The sequence below is a fragment of the Malaclemys terrapin genome, chromosome 2 (genome assembly GCF_027887155.1).
Source record: "Malaclemys terrapin pileata isolate rMalTer1 chromosome 2, rMalTer1.hap1, whole genome shotgun sequence".
Classification (NCBI taxonomy): Eukaryota; Metazoa; Chordata; order Testudines; family Emydidae; genus Malaclemys; species Malaclemys terrapin.
The window spans coordinates 3,917,294-3,938,689 of NC_071506.1; positions in this window are offsets into that span (position 1 = coordinate 3,917,294).

Below are 21,396 nucleotides of genomic sequence, written 5' to 3' on the forward strand. Positions count from 1 at the left end.
CAGCTGGGAAAAGACGTGAGACCAGCACACGCAGTCACGCGGGCGAGCAGGTGGAGTAGCGCATGTGCAGGCTTGACCGGGGTGGGGATCCACACCCAGGAGTCTGAGCAGGCTGTCTCACCGGTGTGCAGGCGGGGTTGTTCCACGAGCACAAGGATGACTGGCCAAAAGGGTGGTGAGCAGAAGTGACTTTTTTCCAGCCTGCAGCTGATGGGGGGTCCCATCCTCTCCTCCCTGCTGCAGACCCAGACACTGTGATTACCATTGGTATTATGGTACCAGCTGGAGGGCCCATCTGAGATCAGGGCCCCATAGTGCTAGGTGCTGTACATGCATGTAGCATGTACACAACAAAGAGCTTAAAGCAGGGGTGGGAAAACTACGGCCTGCAGGCTGCATCCAGCCAGTCAGGGCTTTGGATCCAACCCGCGGGACTGCCAGCCCTGTGGCGCCCCCTGCAGCTCCCATTGGCTGGGAACGGGGAACCGCGGCCAATGGGAGCTTCGGGGGAGGTACCTGCAGGCGAGGGCAGCGCACAGAGCCCTCTGGCCTCCCCTCCCCCAGGGGCCGAAGGGACGTGGTGCTGGCCGCTTCCGGGAGTAGTGTGGGGCCAGGGCCTGCCTTAGCCCCGCTGCACGCTGCCACCCCAGAGCTTCTGCAGATAAGCGGCGCCGGGCCAGAGCCCGCACCCCAAACCGCTCCTGCACCCCACACCCCAACCCCCTGCCCTGAGCCCCCTGCCACACCCCACATCCCTTCTGCACCCCAACCCCCTTCCCTGAGCCCCTGCCACACCCCACACCCCTCTTGCATCCCAACCCCCTGCTGTGAGCCCCCTTCTGCTCCCTGCACCCCTCCTGCACCCCAACCCCCTGCCCTGAGTCCCCAACCCCCTGCCCTGTGCCCCCTTCTGCACCCCAACCATCTGCCCTGAGCCCCCAACCCCCTGCCCTGAGCCCCCTTCCACGCCCCACAATCCCTCCCACACCCCAACCTCCTGCTCCAGCCCTACATTCATGGCCCTGCGTGCAATTTCCCCACCCAGATGTGGCCCTCAGGCCAAAAAGTTTGCCCACCTCTGCTCTATCCAGTAGGTAATGCTGTCTCCCAAATAAGCCATGCTGCTTAATTTAATAACATCCTTTGCCCTTCTCTGGCATTTTCCATCCAAAGCACTTCACAGACACTGTGAATTATTCCTCACAGTCCCCCTGGGAAGCTGGCGATATTGTGCCTACAGAGCGACTAAGGGCCAGGATTTTAAAGGTATTTATGTGCCTAATGATGCAGGTTGGCATCTAAATGCCATTGAAATCAACGGGCGTCGGACATATCGGCACTCTTAGAATTCATGCTAGGCTCCCACCTGCATTTTTAGGAGCCTAAATTCTTTTAAAAATCTGGCCCCAAATGACTCGTCCAGGGTCACACAGACTCTGTTGCAGAGCAGGGACTAGAACCGGGGCTGCTAATGTCTGTCTAGGTAGTTTTATGGCGCTAATCGCCACACTATGTGAGTGGCCCAGCCCTGTGCCTGGCCTGAACCATTGAATCTTTCTTCCTGCAAAATAAATGCTTCACGGTAATTTCAGACCACGAGGGGGATGGGCAAATCTTACTTTTTGATTTTGCAGGGGTGAAAAGCGTGGCTGCGTGAATCTTTTAGCGCATGAATCTGCACCAGGTTAATGCGTCAAAGATCTGAGTTTGTGATGGGGATGAACCACTTCCCAGTGGGCTGAGCGGGCACCAAGCTATATATATATATACACATACACACACACACACACACACACACACACACACACACACACACACACACACACATATGAACGAGATCATTTGATTACTGTCTATAAGTACCTATGAGGGGAACAAATATTTGATAATGGGCTTTTCAGTCTAACACCATCCAGTGGCTGGAGGTTGAAGCTAGATAAATTCAGCCTGGAAATAAGGCATGAATTTTTGACAGTGAGGGCAATTAACCAATGGAACAATTTATTAAGGGTCATGTTGAATTCTCCATCACTACCCATTTTAAATCCAGACGGGCTCTGCTCTAGGAATGACTTGGGGGCAGGGCTCTGGCCTGTGTTACACAGGAGGTCAGACTACATGGTCACCATGGTCCCTTCTGGCCTTGAAATCTATGAATCGCAAACACACACCGTAGTCAATTGAAACAGGGGAAGGCAGGAGGATTCCCGAGCTAAAAAATTTAGTGGCCACTGAACTGCTTCCTCCAGGATGGGGAATTTGACACCTAGGCCAATGGTCCAATTCCTTTTTACAAGCTTTTTCTCTCTATGTAATACAAACAAGTTAATAACAGCCCTAAGAAACCCAATCAATCATTCAGGAAACCCACTGACACCTGTATCACCAGATTATACTTAGTGCTCCAAGTACAGGGCGACCCAGCTGTCTTCAGACTCCCGTAGCAGTGAGATCACAATAATCCTGTCCTGGGTTTTCTTTTAGGAAAGTAGATTCTTAGCTGCCTGGGATTCAGGAAACCATCAAATGTCAAGAGAGCAGGGGCTGGGCCAGAGTTCTTAGGGCAGAGATCCCCAAACTGTGGGGTGCATCCCCCATTTGGGGGGGGTGCATCTGGGACCTGGGCGAGCCCTCATGGAGGGCAAGGAGGGAGCGCCACCCTGCTCTGCTCTTGGCTCTGGCCCCGGCTGCTGGCTTCGCTTTGGCTGCCGGCCCTGCACCCAGGGTCCCGGATGCAAGCCTCTGCCCCCAGCTGTGGCCCCAGCCCCAGCCTCGGCCTCTTACCTCTGTCTGCATCCCCCCTTCCCGGAGCTGTGGCCCCACTCCTGGCCCTGACTCCGAGGAGCGGAGGGAAGGGGGCGCAGACAGGGGTAAGGAGGGGCGTGAGGTAAAGAGTTTGGGGACCGCTGTCTTAGGGGCAGGGGTGATAATACAGATAATAATTAATAATAATAATACAGCACCTAGCACAATGGGGCCCCTAGGTCCTGTGGTAACATAAATAAGCATAACAATGCTGTAAGCTGCTGCTTCAAGATGAATGGATGAGCCCAGGCTCTTAACCCTTGCAATGCCATGGACAAGTATGCAGTAGCCCCCTGTCAACTGGTCTCTTAAACTAGCATCCCTCCTGTCCTGACCGCCTCTTTCAGCCATAGACTCCTCACCCAACCCCCTCCTCCCAGCTCCGAAACCGTCCCTTGCCCAAATGTGCCCCAACTCCCTACCCCAGCTTTCAAACCTTCCCCTCACCTCAGCCAACCCCGTCCCAGCTGTGTTTACCCCTCCCCACAACTCCTTATCAGTTCTCCTCCAGCTGGTATATCCTGCCACTGCTGCCTGCAGAGAGCTCAGAGCCTCCAGCCCTGTCCCCTCCCTGAACATTCCCAGGGACCCTGCCCTGAAAGGCAGGTGGTTGAACCTGTGAGGACTTTGCTAATTGATTTTTGAACCCCCCCCCCCCCATTACATCTCAGTTCTGTCCTCACCTGTGGAGTTTATAGATTCATAGACTCTAGGACTTGAAGGGACCTCGAGAGGTCATCGAGTCCAGTCCCCTGCCCTCATGGCGGGACCAAATACTGTCTAGACCATCCCTGATAGACATTTATCTAACCTACTCTTAAATATCTCCAGAGATGGAGATTCCACAACCTCCCTAGGCAATTTATTCCAGTGTTTAACCACCCTGACAGTTAGGAACTTTTTCCTAATGTCCAACCTAAACAACAGGGTCCGAACACTTCCCCCTCCAAAGCCAAAGATCCCAGGGATTTCCTTGTTGCGTTCAAGTTTGGGTACAAAGCGGATGCTGCAGGATGGGAGCAGGAATGGAAGAAATTTACGGTAACCCCCTTCTGCACCCTGGCCTGGCTCAGACGCAGGCTGTGATTGACAGGGCCAGACACTGGTACTCTGTGCAGGAGGGTTTGGAGGGATCAGAGGGAGACAGCCAGGGAAGGGAGCTAAATTGTGTATTTCAAATGTTGCTGCATTCTAAGCTCTTAGTTATCTGTGGCACCTTCACAAAGTAACTAGTGGTTTGGGAGATTCGTATCGATTTCCTGGTCTTAGAGGAAACCCATGCGTTCTTCAGAGCCAACAGAGCTGGGCTGCTCCCCATGGAGTCATAATAACTACAGGGATTTTACATTTATGTGGCAGCTTTCAGCCTGAAGGACCGCAAACAAACTATGCAACAGATTCAAGAGAACCCTGCATTGCTGCCCAAATCTCACATCCACACCCATTTAATATGAGCTCAGGGGAACCCAAATCACTCACTTTCTCGCACACGTGTACCCCCTTAGTGTGAGCACTGGAGAACCCATGTTGGGAGGTAGTACCTTGCAGGACTGGGCCCTTGTTCTGGTTCTGAGCAGCTGCACATGTCCCTAGAGAAACCTGCATGGGAGTGGAAGGTGTGCACAGAGGTCAAGATAGGGGATATTATCATATGTGTGTCGCATGAGTAACAACGTGGCGTCCACTAAACGCCCATATTCCTGTCCCAGCATGCACTGGGCTCAGCATAAAACCTGAGATGCACACTGTGATAGGCAGTGTGTTGTTTGGTTGCTGGTCAGACACGAGCAAGGGATGGGCCCAGGACGCCATGGGATCCACCCAGGAATTAATCGGGCTCTGGCATTTCTAAGGCCTTATCTCCCTCCCTGAGAAACGTGCACTGGTTTCACTGCAAGTGTGATGCTCATTCAGTTTAAACCAGGCTGAGTTCAGCTGCATTTACACTGATTACAACTGGTTTAAGCTAAATCAAAAGAAGCCACTTTTAAACCAAAATAGGTGTGTCTACACAGAGGTTAGCCCTGGTTTAGCTAAATCAATGGATACAGTTAACTGAAAGAGAGTCCCAAATGTGTTCCCCACTCTCCACCTCTGCATGCTTCCAAGGGGGGAGGGGGATTGAGTTGGTTTTTAGGGAAGGACCTTATTACTAGGCAAAGGCATTATTCTCTGAAACTTACGAGACTCCAGCTGTGAACAGATGCTCTCAGGAATTTGAACTCCAGCTGGGCAAGAGGCATTCTGGTATGTTTCTTTTAATGAATATTTCAGTGCTGCTGAAAGCCCTGGAGACCAAACTCTTCTGTTTAGCCACAACGCTCACCTGTTTTGCAGGAGTTTCCCTGCAAGACAAGGAATTGAAAGAAAGAGCAGAATCTAACTATGGACAATTTTGTGGGGATTGCAGAAAAAGGAGCTAGGGGAGTTTAGTGTTCACAGATTTAATCTGTCCTCGCCCTTCTGCAATTGCCAACAAGGGTACCAGTGGCGATGGTTGTTTACCTCTCTGTTGATCGAGACCCATCATGTCATTTCACCTGCCCCACCAAGCAGCCATCGGGTAGTGAATTCTGGTTGCAACTAATGTGGGCAGGATTTGAACGCTTGACTTGCAAGGAAAAGGCTCTAACACCCAGTCTCTGCTCCCTAAGCCATCCAGTCACGCACATGCTCTTGCAGCCTTCCAAACTCCACCTGGACGTGCGCATGATCCAGGAGCTCTGGAGTCTTGTTTTGTGTGGCTAGGCATTCGATCCTTCACACGGAGATTTACGGGAAGAAGGGAAGGGATCAGTCGTTTATGTTTTCATCAGTAGGCTGGACTTTCTCCAAGAGTCCAGCCAATCAGAGGGACCAATTCCTGCAACACAGCAAGGGTGGCAGTAGCAGCAAAGCCAATGACCCTTCCTGGGATGGATGTTACTTCCACATTTTGTGAGGAAGCAACAGGTTGATTTGAGTACGCCAGTGTCACAGGGACCCTGAGGCATCCACAGAGAGTGATTAAACTCAGGTACTTGGAAACTTGTAGATCCAGTGAGCATAACAGATGAACAGCTCTGTAGCACAAGGTAGTGGGGTTGAGTGGGCGGAGCACAGAGTTGGCAATCAGGAGACTTCTGTTCCCCAACTTTGCCAAATGCCCGTGACTTGCTGTGTGACCTTGGGGAAGTCACGTGATTATCTAGCCTAAGTTTTTATTACTATGGCTTCTAAACACTGATTGCTCTGTGCCTCAGTTTCCACATCTGTAAAATAGAGATAATATTATAATGAGCTACGATCTGCATGTGTGTGAGAGCAAGCACAACACTGCCATCTATGCTACTTCCTAACAGAGATTCTCCTTTGGCTAAAGAGGGAAGCCGCAAAGTCCCAGTGCTTTTGTAGCAGGAGGATTGGGGTCCTGTTGCCGTGCCGTTCAGAGAAGTCCGGCTGCACAGCAATGTGACAACTTTAACAGTCCTAGACAATTACTAATAGGCTACGGAGCTTACACACCTTTGTTAAGGGTATTGGGCTCCTCAGATGAACGTGCAAAGCATTATGATAACAAGGGTGTTGTTCTACCCCACGGCCTACGCTTCATGGGCTACTCATCAGCAATGAGAGATGTGTGCCGGGAGTGCTCCGAGAGAATGCCTCTTGCATTTTACTTGCTATCGTGTAAGGTTACACATTCTCCATTTAAAATGTCTTCTGTTTATATTTCGTATGCCAACAGAGGTCATATCATTAGCATGGCTGTCGTGATCTGTTTTTCTGATGAGATGTACACATTAGCCTTTAGCCACTTATGGTCATTAAAGATCCCGTAGCATTATTTTGCACGAGTAGGGGTGTCTGGACAGAATATTTGCCTTCTGCTCCCCTCCATTCCTCCTTGAGTTTCAGCGGGAGACAATGGTCTCCTTCTCATCTTGTACTAAACTAGTGTGAAATGTTGTTGTGCGCTGTTAAACAGCTGCTATGTTCCATCCCAGAGGTGGCTGCATTTCAGTGGGTGAAATGATTCCTGTCTATATAGGGTCTGATCCAAATCCCATTGAAATCAATGGGAGTCAGGGAGTTTGTCTCAGCTCATAATTTGTCAAGCACTTGGGGGATGGACAAGGCCTTTCACAAATGTGAGATCTCGCCCGATTATGATCGAATCGTTGTATTACATTACGTTAAAGTGATGATCCATAGAGCTAGGCTACTGAAGGTTTATTCCTTTCTCAGTAAACTCCCCTAGTGTCCTGACATTGCTTTGACTAGCAATTGGTTCATGAATTACCATATTTAAGTCCAATGCTGTGACTACCCAATTACCGTCACGCTACGCAAGGCTGTCCAGCTCTGCTGTTTGCCAAAGGCTTTCATTACCGGACCCCTCCCTTTGCTGTTCTGGTTACATGAGCTCTCGAGCGTTCATCCCTGGGGTTCATTAGCAGAAGTTGAGTCAACTAAAGGACTGCTTCACAGCCGGTCACACGGCTAAGGGCTCTGTGATCCAGACTGAAAAGCAAACAGTATATGGATGGACTTGGCTCCAAATCGACAGGGAAGGACCCAGGTTGGATTGCACAGTGGTGAATGCCTCCCCTGCAGCAATTTTTGTTTTTACTTGTCTATTTGCAGGCAGGCAGGTGCAGTCAGTGCCAGTGAGCCGGGTGGGGTTGACAGCCTGGAGACCTGCAGCAGTGCGAGCTTGCCTCAGCGCGTCAGGGCTTTCCTGGAGAGCCCCCCAGGCTCGTTCTCCCCCATGGCCTCTCTGATGACACTGCTGCTGGATAATTGCTGTTTGCCAATGATGGGAACCCCACTTGTCAGTTCTGGCTTGGGTGAGGTGCTGTTTAGATACTTGCACACGGCCTTGTCGCCATAGCAACCACGCACGGCCCGTCTCCTCACAGCACCTCTGTGAGGTGGAGTAGGGCTGATGTCCTGACCTCGCTGAGACACGAGGGACTAAGGGATGGGCCCAAGGTCACACAGGGAGTCTGTAGCAGAGCTGGGAATGGAAGACAGGTCTCCCAACTCCCACTCCTATCTGCTTGACCATCCTTCCTGATCCTTTCCCAAAGTGAGCCTAGGAAGTAGTGAGGGCTCATCTCTGTCTCCCAGAGCCCTCACCTGTGGACCCCGCACCCCAGCCTCAGTCTCTCCCCACCCTTCCTATCCCTGCCCTAGATGACATCACCAATAGAGCTTCACCCCCAAACAGCACCATGTCCCTCTCACCCCCGTCTCAGGGCCTGGAGGAGATCAGTGACTGGGTGAAACTGAACCCCAGCAAGGGTTCCCCAGCCCCCCAAACTCGGCTGCCTTTCCCCAGACTTTGCAGCCCTCTCTGGCCCTTCAGGGTCCTGGACCCCATCGAAGCCCATTCTTGTGCAGAGCAGCCAACAAACGGGCAAAAGAAGGGAATTAGTTAAGGCAGGAGGAAGGATGCTCTGGGTGCCTGGCAAGTTCCACCAAGCTCCTCTCTGCTCCCCAGCCTGGTGAACATTACTCTGCAAGGAGACGCCTGCAGAGGGGGCTGCTACGGGGAGAAAGACAGGAGGGGCAGAGAAGGGACCCGCTTGGACACAGGAATCCCCAGAGTCGGGTCTGTGCTTCCAGACAGCTCCCTCCGGCACACACCGCCAGGCAGGACCTGAGGGCTTCTGCCTGCGTCAGCAGAGCTCAGATCTCCTAGAGCCACTAGGGTTGCTGACTTTGTAATATATAAAAACCAGTCACTCCAGCAGGAGTGCCGGAACCTCCCCTGCCCCACCTCTTCCCCCAGGCCTCCGCCCCACCTCGCCCCTTCCCCCCAGGCCTCACCTCCGCCTCGCCTCTTCCCCCCAGGCCTCCCCCTGCCCCACCTCTTCCCCCAGGCCTCACCTCCGCCCCGCCGCTTCCCCCCAGGCCTCCCCCTGCCCCACCTCTTCCCCCAGGCCTCTGCCCTGCCTCACCACTTCCCCCCAGGCCTCCCCGTGCCCCACCTCATCCCTCAGGCCTCACCTCCGCCCCACCTCTTCCCCCAGGCCTCCACCCTGCCTCGCCGCTTCCCCCCAGGCCTCACCTCCGCCCTGCCTCTTCCCCCCCAGGTCTCCCCCTGCCTCGCCCCTTCCCCCCAGGCCTCACCTCCGCCCCGCCTCTTCCCCCCAGGCCTCCCCCTGCCCCACCTCTTCCCCCAGGCCTCTGCCCTGCCTCACCACTTCCCCCCAGGCCTCCCCCTGCCCCACCTCATCCCTCAGGCCTCACCTCCGCCCCGCCTCTTCCCCCCAGGCCTCCCCCTGCCCCACCTCGCCCCTTCCCCCCAGGCCTCACCTCCGCCCCGCCTCTTCCCCCCAGGTCTCCCCCTGCCCCACCTCTTCCCCCAGGCCTCCACCCCGCCTCGCCTCTTCCCCCAGGCCTCACCTCCGCCCCACCGCTTCCCCCCAGGCCTCCCCCTGCCCCACCTCTTCCCCCAGGCCTCCGCCCTGCCTCGCCCCTTCCCCCCAGGCCTCACCTCCACCCCACCTCTTCCCCCCAGGCCTCCCCCTGTCCCACCTCATCCCTCAGGCCTCACCTCCGCCCCGCCTCTTCCCCCCAGGCCTCCCCCTGCCCCACCTCTTCCCCCAGGCCTCCGCCCCACCTCGCCCCTTCCCCCCAGGCCTCACCTCCGCCCCACCTCTTCCCCCCAGGCCTCCCCCTGCCCCACCTCATCCCTCAGGCCTCACCTCCGCCCCGCCTCTTCCCCCCAGGCCTCCCCCTGCCCCACCTCTTCCCCCAGGCCTCCACCCCTGCCCCACCCCTTCCCCCCAGGCCTCACCTCCGTCCCGCCTCTTCCCCCCAGGCCTCCACCCCTGCCCCACCTCTTCCCCCAGGCCTCACCTCCACCCCGCCTCTTCCCTCCAGGCCTCCCCCTGCCCCACCTCATCCTTCAGGCCTCACCTCCGCCTTGCCCCTTCCCCCCAGGCCTCCACCCTGCCTCGCCCCTTCCCCCCAGGCTCCCTGCCCCGCCTCATCCCCAAGGCCTCCCCCCACCCCACCCCTTCTCCCCAGGCCTCCCCTGCCCGACCTCTTCCCCTGAGGCCCCGCCTGTGCCCCACCTCTTCTTCCTGAGGTCCCATGCCCTCTTCGCTCCTCTTTCCCTCTGCCCCCTCCCTGTGTGGGTCAGAAGGGACTCACCTGCAGAACCGGGTCTGGGAGCTGCAGCCACCTGATGCCGGTAGGCGGTGGCCTCGGTTGAGTAGAGGCTGGTGTGGGTGATGACCCAGCACCTCCCAGCCTCCCCCGCCTGCAGTAACTGGACTTTGGGTTTCCGGTCAGTAGATCTGACTGGACACCATCAGGTCCCCTTTTCGACTGGACTTTCTGCTCAAAAACCAGACACCTGGTCACCCTAAGAGCCACTTTGTTACAAAGCAGCAGAGCTGGGGATGTCCTGACACCCTTCTAATGGGCTTCCCCCGCTGGGAAGTCAGTTCCATTTCAGCACCAAGCGTGTCAGGCAGAGATAGGAAAACCTGGGCCCACCCCCTCTGAGCCAGCCCAGTCCATTCCTCAGGGCTCTGTCCCCTCTCACTTTCTGTTCTCAGGCAACACACAGTGTCTGCCACATCCCCTGGGAGGCTAGAGATAACAAACCTCCAGATTAGGCTTCAGACCTGCATGTCTACATGACACTGTAATTCAATTTATAGGTCACAACCTCCCCTGAAGGCCTTTTATGAGACAGGGATCTCTGGAAAGGCAGCATATGGTTATTTCATTCAGACTCCAAACCCTGCACAGATCCTTCCCCCATGACTTTGCCCTTTCCGCCATAGGCCCTGGCTGGCTAAGGGCTCTGACCTCTCCGTGACTAGTTTGTCCCTGTCCCATGGCAGTGACAGCCCAACGCTGAAGCCATCATGCTGGGCGGAGGGCAGCAGTGACTAGAAGAACAACAAGGAGTCTGGTGGCACCTTAAAGACTAACAGATTTATTTGGGCATAAGCTTTCGTGAGTAAAAACCTCACTTCTTCGGATGCGGTAGGCATATCCCTCGAGCAGGGCCTGGCGGAAGCAGATGAGGTGCCAGAGAAGCCTGCCCCAGAGGAATTATTGCTACCATCTGTGACGGGTTGGATCACAGAAACCCCCTTGGGAGCTGCCACCCAATGTGCCAAGACTACCCCTGCTTCTGTTTTCCCTGCCAGCTCAGGACTCCAGCACCCTGTCTTGCTGAGCCAGACACTCCCGTCTGGCTCCAGACACAGACCCAGGGTCTGAATCACTTGTCCCAAAGCTGCAAGTTTACCTGAAAACAGCTCGCAGTAGCGTGCTTGTCTTTAGCACTCAGATGCCCAACTCCCAATGGGGTCTAAACCCAGATAAATCCGTTTTGCCCTGCATAAAGTTTATGCAGGGCAAACTCATAAATTGTTCGCCCTCTATAACACTGATAGAGAGATATGCACAGTTGTTTGCTCCCCCAGGTATTAATACATACTCTGAGTAAATTACTAAATAAAAAGTGATTTTATTAAATACAGACGGTAGGATTTAAGTGGTTCAAAGTAGTAACAGACAGAACAAAGTAAGTCACCAAGCAAAATAAAATAAAATGCGCGAATCTATGCCTAATCAAACTGAATACAGATAATTTCCTCACCAGTTCCAGAGTGCTCCCTTTTACAGGCTAATCTCCTTTTAGCCTGGGTCCAGCAATCACTCACACCCCCTGCAGTTACTGTCCTTTGTTTCAGTCTCCTTCAAGTATCCTGGGGGGGGGTGGAGAGGCTCCTTCTTTAGCCAGCTGAAGACAAAATGGAGGGGTCTCCCCTGGGTTTAAATAGACTCTCTCTTGTGGGTGGAGACCCCCCTCCTCCCTCCTCTGCAAAGTCCATCTCTAAGATGGAGTTTTGGAGACACCTGGGCAAGTCACATGCCCCTGCATGACTCAGTCTTTGCAGGCTGACGCCATTGTCCACATGGCGTCTTGCATGTCTCCAGGAAGACTTCTCATGTGGATTGGAGCATTCCAAGATGCATTGTTCCCTAAGTGTCTCCTGATCAGGTACTTAACCTGGGAGTTTTGGAGACACCTGGGCAAGTCACATGCCCCTGCATGACTCAGTCTTTGCAGGCTGACGCCATTGTCCACATGGCGTCTTGCATGTCTCCAGGAAGACTTCTCATGTGGATTGGAGCATTCCAAGATGCATTGTTCCCTAAGTGTCTCCTGATCAGGTACTTAACCTGGGAGTTTTGGAGACACCTGGGCAAGTCACATGCCCCTGCATGACTCAGTCTTTGCAGGCTGACGCCATTGTCCACATGGCGTCTTGCATGTCTCCAGGAAGACTTCTCATGTGGATTGGAGCATTCCAAGATGCATTGTTCCCTAAGTGTCTCCTGATCAGGTACTTAACCTGGTGAATTCCTTCCTAAAGAAGCTGACCAAATGTCTCACAAAGCTTACTTAGAAATCAGGCAAGCATACAGCCCATATTCTTAACCTCGAGTAGAAAATGATATATATGTACAAATAGGATGAATAGATATAGTAGACCATAACCTTTACGGAGATATGTTACATGGCACAGCCAGCACAAAACATATTCCAGTTATGTCATACATACATTTATAAGCACCCCCTCCCCATAAAGCCTTATGGGGTACACTGTCACACCCTCCCCCTGAACTTACTGCCAGAGACTTGGACACTGTCCATGGCGGAGGCAGTACCTGTAAAATTTCTGTTTGTTTCTGGTCACACTTCCTTTCAGTACCTTGAAACCATATGATGTCACTCCTGGGGGTTCTAGCCCGTTTTGGGGTTCCTGGTCCCCAGATGCTTGCAAACAGGTAGGGATGTAGTATTGCTAACAGAATGCAGGCAGCAATACTCGTTAACGTGGAGGTATCTTGGCATTTAGCCACCAATGCCATGAGGCGGTGTGCCTCAGTTTCCCCTTCTACACAGCAGCATAGGCCTGTTATGCTTTTGCTGCTTTTTACAGGTATGGGCTGTAAAGTAACATGCTGGTGGGGCTGTCCTGTCACCATCCCCAGCATGTATAACAGCTTATTCCACAAATCAGATATGTTCCACATCTTTAAAGGGTTTACCACTAGTGTGAATTCTTTTGTTTTATCCCATAGGTGAATTAGCAAAAGACACAAGGTTAACAGCAAATCTACAGTGGACAGGCTTCGTTCACTCAATTTGACTTGTTTAGCATCTATTGCGTTTTCCCAGTTCTCTGTGCCCTCTGGTAGACCTTCTGATGCAGATTCCTCTGCCTCTTTGGGGAAGACTTCTAGTTCGGGCATGTGCTTGGGTCTTTGGCCAGGAAAGGGTGTACTACAACCATACTTGTCCTCGGCCCCTCCCTCTGGAGTTTCTCTGGGCTGGGCCCCACTCCCTTGTGAAGTTCCTCCCATGAAGAGATTTTCCCCCCCCTGTCTTGGAGAGAGAGTTTTATCTCTTGCAAGTGTAGCAAGAACAGCAGCTTTCCCTGGGGTGCTCTGGACCCCTTTGGGCACCCCACTTGCTGTTTCCAATGGGTCAGCTGGATAGACCCCCTCATCCTGGAGACCTGACCCCCAGGTTTCCCTTAAAACCTGATCCACAGGAGAGCGGGCTGGCATTTCGAATGCAGACTTTTCACCCTCCTCCTGGGAAAGCCCCTCCCCACAAAAGGTGGGTGGACTCTCTGGCCCCCCCTGACCTTCCATCTGGGCTTCCCTCTTTGGTCTCCCCTCTGGGTCCGACACTCTTGTGTCCCCTGAAAGGGAAGGTGATCCTGCCCCAGCTGTGGACTCACAGCTACCAGCTACGACAGACCTCTCACTGGCCAGCAAAATCCCTCCCCTTCCACTCGGGTTGGGCTGGCACTCAGCTATAGGGTCCTTGGGGCCTGTTCCCACCACAGCAGTCCCCAGGACCCCAACTTCCACCTTTGGGACACACGCCTCTGTGCACCCCAGGGCAGGCCTGGCCCCCTGCTGACCTGCAACTTCCTGGCAGTCAGCGGCTGTAGTGGCCTCCTTGCTACAAGGTGGTACATCCCCCTCCCCCGGGGAGATGATTACGGGACAGGAGCTGGCTTCATCCAGCTCCCCCCTCTGGAACTTCCCTTGAGACCCAGGGCTACAGGAACTGGCCACAACCAGCCCTGCCCCCGAAGCTGCATCCTTTACTGCTGCAGAGGAATCTAAGAGACACTCTCCTATTCCCCCAGCAGTCCGTGTGACTTCGCCCCCCCCTCTGGGGCTTTTAGCACAAGATTCCTTCTCACTGCTAACCAACCCTGGGACAGATTCTGCCACACTAAAGAAATCATTCCCCAGTAGAAACGGTGCAAAATTGTGTGCCACCGTTGCAACAGTCAGCTCAGCCTGCAAATCCCGAGTTTGCATGTGTACTTTAGCTAAAGGTGCAAAGACTTTATAACCCCCGACCAGCTCTAATTCTGCCATTTTACCTGGCAACAAATCCTTTTCTTGGATCAGGTCCCTCCTGACCACAGAAATCTCAGCACCCGTGTCCCTTAATCCAAGAAGCATTTGACCATTCAATTTAACAGCATGCATATGCTCATTGCTGGGTTGTGTGGAAGCAAGCTTTACAAATCCTGTGTGGAAAGAGGCCACAGCCTGGCTCTGAGAAGCCGCAGCTTCACTCAGTAAGGGACACTTATTCCTCAGGTGCTCAGTGGACTTACAATGATAGCACCTCTTGGGCTCCTCTGCTTGCACAGGAAATTTGGGTCGAGTACCAGGGGAATGGGGAGGTGACCGCCCAGCCTCTTTTTTCCCAGACCCAGGGGTAAAACGGTGATTCTGCTTTCCCCCAACCTTATACCCTTCTGCCAGTGGTTTGTGTTTGATTGCAGCTTGGGCTTGTTCATAAGAGTCAGCATACTCAGCTAATTCACCCACTGCATTTACCTTTTTGTCCCACAAATACTGTTTTACCTCATCACTGCACATATTCAGGAAATGTTCCTGAGTAACTAGATCACACATCCCTTCAAAGCTGGTAATGCCTCTCCCCCGCACCCATTTATCTACCAAATCTCTCATTTCATTGGCATAAGCCACATTACTTAATCCAGATCCCCTCTTAAGGCTCCTGAATTTAACCCTGTAGGTTTCAGGTGTAACCTGAAACTGTTTCAAAACCAGTTCCTTAAATTTACCATAGTTTGAAGCATCATCAATAGGCATCTTATTGAATATGTCCAGAGCTCTGCCAGTCAATTTTGCTATCAATGTGGTCATCTTCTGATCTTCAGGGATGGCATGGAGGGTGCACAGTCTCTCAAAGGTGATGAAATATTCGGCAATATCGCTGGACTCATCATACTGTGGACATAGCCGCTCCCATTTATGGATTTTTGGGGAAGTGGAGCCAGCAGGGGGAGGGTTTCGTCTCTTTGACTCCATAACAGCCAGTTCATGCTTCCGGGCCTCCCTCTGGGCCTCCATAGCCCTCTCGTGGGCAGCTGCCTCTGCCTCCACTCTCGCTGCCGCCCTCGCTGCCTCTGCCTCCGCCCTCGCTGCCTCGACCTCCATAGCTCTCTTGTGGGCAGCCTCTTCCCTTGCCTGTTCTGCCTCCATGGCACTAATTTCTAATTGTCTTAGTTCCAGCCGTCTCTTATGTTCACTTTCTCTCTCTTTTGCTTCCAACCTGGCCAGCTTTAGTTTAATAGCAGCGTCACTGGTACTCATTGTCCTGCTTTCTCGTGCTGGGCTACAACCACTCTGCAGTTCACTGGAACTGAGATCACTAGTACTCATTGTCCTGCTTTCTTGTGCTGGGCCACAACCCCTCTGCAGTTCACTGAAACTGAGATGCACTCAGCTCAGGGGATTCTTAGTTAACAGAGAGCTTCCTTTTCTGTCCCTACTTCCCTTGCCCGAAATAAGCAAACAGAAAATAACAAACCAGTAACCACTTTGTCTGTTCTCCAGCCACCACACTTAAAACTCACTTAAAATCACTACCAGTATCTCAAAGCAATCAGCTGTGCACAGATCCTGCTCGACTACGCCACTGTGACGGGTTGGATCACAGAAACCCCCTTGGGAGCTGCCACCCAATGTGCCAAGACTACCCCTGCTTCTGTTTTCCCTGCCAGCTCAGGACTCCAGCACCCTGTCTTGCTGAGCCAGACACTCCCGTCTGGCTCCAGACACAGACCCAGGGTCTGAATCACTTGTCCCAAAGCTGCAAGTTTACCTGAAAACAGCTCGCAGTAGCGTGCTTGTCTTTAGCACTCAGATGCCCAACTCCCAATGGGGTCTAAACCCAGATAAATCCGTTTTGCCCTGCATAAAGTTTATGCAGGGCAAACTCATAAATTGTTCGCCCTCTATAACACTGATAGAGAGATATGCACAGTTGTTTGCTCCCCCAGGTATTAATACATACTCTGAGTAAATTACTAAATAAAAAGTGATTTTATTAAATACAGACGGTAGGATTTAAGTGGTTCAAAGTAGTAACAGACAGAACAAAGTAAGTCACCAAGCAAAATAAAATAAAATGCGCGAATCTATGCCTAATCAAACTGAATACAGATAATTTCCTCACCAGTTCCAGAGTGCTCCCTTTTACAGGCTAATCTCCTTTTAGCCTGGGTCCAGCAATCACTCACACCCCCTGCAGTTACTGTCCTTTGTTTCAGTCTCCTTCAAGTATCCTGGGGGGGGGTGGAGAGGCTCCTTCTTTAGCCAGCTGAAGACAAAATGGAGGGGTCTCCCCTGGGTTTAAATAGACTCTCTCTTGTGGGTGGAGACCCCCCTCCTCCCTCCTCTGCAAAGTCCATCTCTAAGATGGAGTTTTGGAGACACCTGGGCAAGTCACATGCCCCTGCATGACTCAGTCTTTGCAGGCTGACGCCATTGTCCACATGGCGTCTTGCATGTCTCCAGGAAGACTTCTCATGTGGATTGGAGCATTCCAAGATGCATTGTTCCCTAAGTGTCTCCTGATCAGGTACTTAACCTGGTGAATTCCTTCCTAAAGAAGCTGACCAAATGTCTCACAAAGCTTACTTAGAAATCAGGCAAGCATACAGCCCATATTCTTAACCTCGAGTAGAAAATGATATATATGTACAAATAGGATGAATAGATATAGTAGACCATAACCTTTACGGAGATATGTTACATGGCACAGCCAGCACAAAACATATTCCAGTTATGTCATACATACATTTATAAGCACCCCCTCCCCATAAAGCCTTATGGGGTACACTGTCACACCATCACCCTAGTGGGCGCCCTGCCTTTCTCTCGGTCTGTTGTACCTTGAGCTCAGCCGGCTGATGTAGGTGGTGTACCTTCTCCTGGCTATTCCTAGGACACGCAGGAGCCTCTGGAAAGCAGGGTTCTTGCTTTGCCATCCCATTAGCTTTAGCACAGCAATGGCCGGCACACCTTTTTGAAAATGGCTAGGGGTTTTGGGGAGTCCCTTTAAGGTGCCTTAAGACAGACCCTTTAAAGCAGGGGTGGCTAACCTGAGCCTGAGAAGGAGCCAGAATTTACCAATGTACATTGCCAAAGAGCCACAGTAATATGTCAGCAGCCCCCCATCAGCTCCCACACCCCGCTCCCAGCACCTCCCACCCACCGGCAGCCCTGCTAATCAGCACCTCCCCCTCCTTCCCTGCACCGCCTGATCAGCTGTTTTGTGGCGTGCAGGAGGCTCTGGAAGGAATAGGGGAGGAGCAAGGGCATGGCAGGCTCAGGGGAGGGGGCAGGAAGCGGTGGAGTGGAGGCAGGGCCTGTGGCAGAGCCAGGGGTTGAGCAGTGACACCCCCCCCCGGCACATTGGAAAGATGGCACCTGTAGCTCCAGCTCCAGAGTTGGTGCCTATGCAAGGAGCCGCATATTAACTTCTAAAGAGCCGCATGTGGCTCCAGAGTTGGCCACCCCTGCTTTAAAGAGACCCAAAGCTCAGCCAAGACCCCAGGACTCCTTAATCCCAGCCCACCTCTAAGTACTAGCAACTGCTTCAGTGAGCCTGTGTGTGGACGAGACAGGGACTCATCCAGGCACTGGTCCAAATTTTGCTCTTGGTGAGCGTCGCAGGGTGATGCTGGCCCTTTAAGAGGAAGCAGGGCCGTGCACCTGTGACCCATCAGCTGACCCCAGTTGAGCTTTAAAAGAGGGAGCTGGGCTTTGCGAGAGACCCCAGGTCAGGCTGAGAGCTGGGTAGGAAAGGGGTAGAGAAGGGACATAGGAATCTCACTGCCTGTGCCCTGGGAATAGGGTGCTCTCCTGAGCTAGGGCTGTTAGTGTCCCCCTGGCTGGCAGGGGAGACAAAAGGAACCTGAGAACAAAAGAGGAAAAGCCCCTGGGAGCTGTAGCCCAGGCTGGGCTGAGGTACTGTGGTTTTGTTGATTTAACCTAAGTTTGGACAATAAACCTGCCTAAAGGCGACTGTGCGTGAGTCACGGGGGAGAAGCAAGCCCTAGCTTGTTGTTACACCAGATTAAATCCAGAGTAACGCTGCTGACATCTGCACCAAGCTAAGAGTGGAGTTTGGCCCAGCGACTCGGCAGTGTGAGTAGGCAGGTCCCAAACACTAGAGCACGTGTAGCCTTAAGTCACGGCTAGGTGCAGTCCCTACAGAAAGACGACATCGCTGAGAGCAGTGTCAAGTCTCTGGCCGGCAAGCACCCTGCGCTCAGAAACACGGCCCGGCTGGGTCCAGGGCAAGGGTGTTTATTAATTTCGTCATCCCTGTCCTCCAGCCCCTGAGGAGAGGAATCCTCCGGATGGGTCGCCAGCCAGGGCTAAGCCAGTCCCTGCCCCCAGGCCCTGTTGTCAATGGCAGTCAGTGACAGAGATGCAAAGGAATGTGAGCTATGGGATGAGAGGGGGCTAAAGGATCAGCCTCTTTCCCTCTCTCCCCCCCCCCCCCCCTCGCACACACCAGTGGCTTTTGTGCAAACAAGAATGGCTCCTTTGAAGGATGGGCGGCTGCTCTCTGGGCTCCATTGTACCAGGCTAATAAGATGCACTTCCCGCTTATCAGCCCGCGCAGAGAGCCGGCCTCCGCCATGCAGGGCTGGGACATGACCTTTCCCATCCCAGCAACTTGCTGCCGAGGGCCCCCAGGCCTCTCTGCTGCTTAGCAAAGGTTGAGCCCTCCAGCAGTGGGCTGCCAGCTAGACAGGAAGCCGGGCTCCCCCTGAGCGAGCTGTGCCCTCATGCCTCCAGCAGTTATTGTGGAGTCATGCCACCCTTCTCTGGTCAAACAAATTAAGTGAGTTTAGTGCGGATGCGAGGAGCCAGCTCACCAGGGAAGCTCCACAAGCGAGGTACAGCGTGGGGAGCAGCAGCATTGGTTTAGTAGTTAATGCACAGGGCTGGGACTTTAGAGGTCTGCTCTGCCACTGACTCACTCTGTGCCCTTAAGTAGGTCATTTAGCCTCGGTTTCCCCACCTGAGAAGCGATAATGTAATAAATCTGCAGCCACCTACTGTCACAGTCGTCGCTTTGCTGCAACCATGGCTGCTCAGAAATCCACAACAACAACAAGAACAGAATTCAGATCCTCCCGCTCCAGAAGTACAGCCCCGCCCCCTCCTGAGCATCATAGGGCACCCAATCTTGCACTTCTAATTCCGTCCAGTTGGAGGGCAGTGGTGTTCATACTAACTAGCCAACACGTTCCTTACCTGCCTCGGGGTGTTGTGAGGTTTCATTAGTTATCATTAGCAAAGTGTTTTGAGCTGCTTGGATGGAAGTTCTACGCAGAAGTCTACTAGCTTTCTCACACTACGGCAGGGATCTCAAACTCAAATGACCACGAGGGCCACATGAGGACTAGTACATTGGCCCGAGGGCCGCATTACTGACACCTCCCCCCTCGGCCCTGCCCCCACTCCACCCCTTCCAGGAGGCCCCGAAATCCCCACCCCAACTCTGCCCCTTCCTGTTCCCAGGGGGTGCAGGAGGGGTGTGGGGTGTGGCGGGGGCTCAGGGCAGGGGGTTCGGCTGCAGGAGAGGTTCGGGGGGCGGGCTCCAGCCCGATGCGCACCGGGGGCAGGGCAGGCTCCCTACCTGCCTGTCCCCGCGCCGCTCCAGGAAGTGGCCAGAACTTGGGGGAGGAGGAGCACATGGGTCGGTGTGTTGCTGTTGCTTCAGGCACCATCCCCAGCAGCTCCCATTGGCCGGGAATGGGGAACCACAGCCAATGGGAGCTGCTGGGGGCGCTGCCTGAAGCAAGAGCAACACACAGACCCCTGTGCCCCCCTTCCGCACGTTCCAGCCGCTTCCCGGAGTGGCGCGGGGGCAGGACAGGCAGGGAACCTGCCCTGCCCCGGTGCATGTCGGGCTGGAGCCACTCTAGGTAAACGCTGGAGGGGGCGGGGGGGCCACGAGGAGCTTGCGGGCCACAGAAAACAAGTCTGCGGGCCACATGCGGCCCGCGGGCCGCGTGTTTGAGACCCCTGCACTATGGTATCCTGTAAATCACCGCGAAGAGTCTATCTCTGTTCTCTGTCCTGGGAGCCATGTGGCTAAATACTGGGTTTATCAAGGATTGGTCTCTAGGACTCGCAAGATACAAGATGCTTTATCCTTCCTGAGCTGGGGGGAGGGGGAGAGAGATTTAAATAGACACTTGAAAGACATTTCTTCCTTCCTGCATGTCCCTGGTTTGCCTACGGTCATCCAGAATGTGACTGCAGAAAGGCCCCGCCTCTCCACCACCACCACAGCTTCCCTGGCATTAAGGCTGCCTACAGACTCTGCTTTGAAGTTGTGATGGATTAAACTGAATGGGGTGGGACAGAGAGGGGGTGTGGGAAAGGCCTAATTCAGTGTGGAACTCAGGGTTACTTACCCATAGCCTGGTTCTTAGCATGCAGGAAACATGGCTGCAAATTCTCATGGGCCAGATAATGCCCTATGTCAATCAGACAGTGAGATTTATCCTTGGGGCTAGCCTGGAGGTTCCTGGAGACTCTGTAATGATGCCGCAGTCCTGCAGGGACCCAGGATTTCTCACAGAGGGAGATGCCATGGGATTATCTGGCCCTGGCACTCAAACCTTCCCTCCCCAAGGTCACCGCCACCACGGTGCTGCACCGAGCAGGGCCAGGGCAGTCAGGAATTGTTTTGTTCAAAGGCAAGAAAGAATTTCCCACCTCGGCACATCAGCTCCTGGGGCAGCATGACAGTCCTGAGCGGCAAGTCACCTCAAACAATACAGCCACAAACGAACAGGGCCCTCCTGGCTTCCCCGCAAGCCGCCATCACCCAACGGCGACAGACTATGGAAGCCCCCAGCGCTTCTTCTCCAATCCAGAGGGCATTGACTATCGTCCGCACACATAGGGCTGGGACGGTGAGGAGTGAGCAAAGCCTCCTTGTGCTGGGGCTGAGACGATGTGCCTCATCTCTTCACAGCTCCCTTCAACAGCCGACCCTCCTCCCTCGGCTTCAGAGGCCAAGCTACAGCCTGAGCCACAACTTCAAAGCGCTGGGTATTAACAGGCTAGCGTGAGGCCTTCTAGCCCAGCTCTGTCGACCCTGGCTAGGTGGCAGGGCCAGCCTTAGGGAAAATGGCGCCCTGGGCGAACTTGTATTTTGCTCCCCCTCCCCCCCCATTGCTGCTGGCC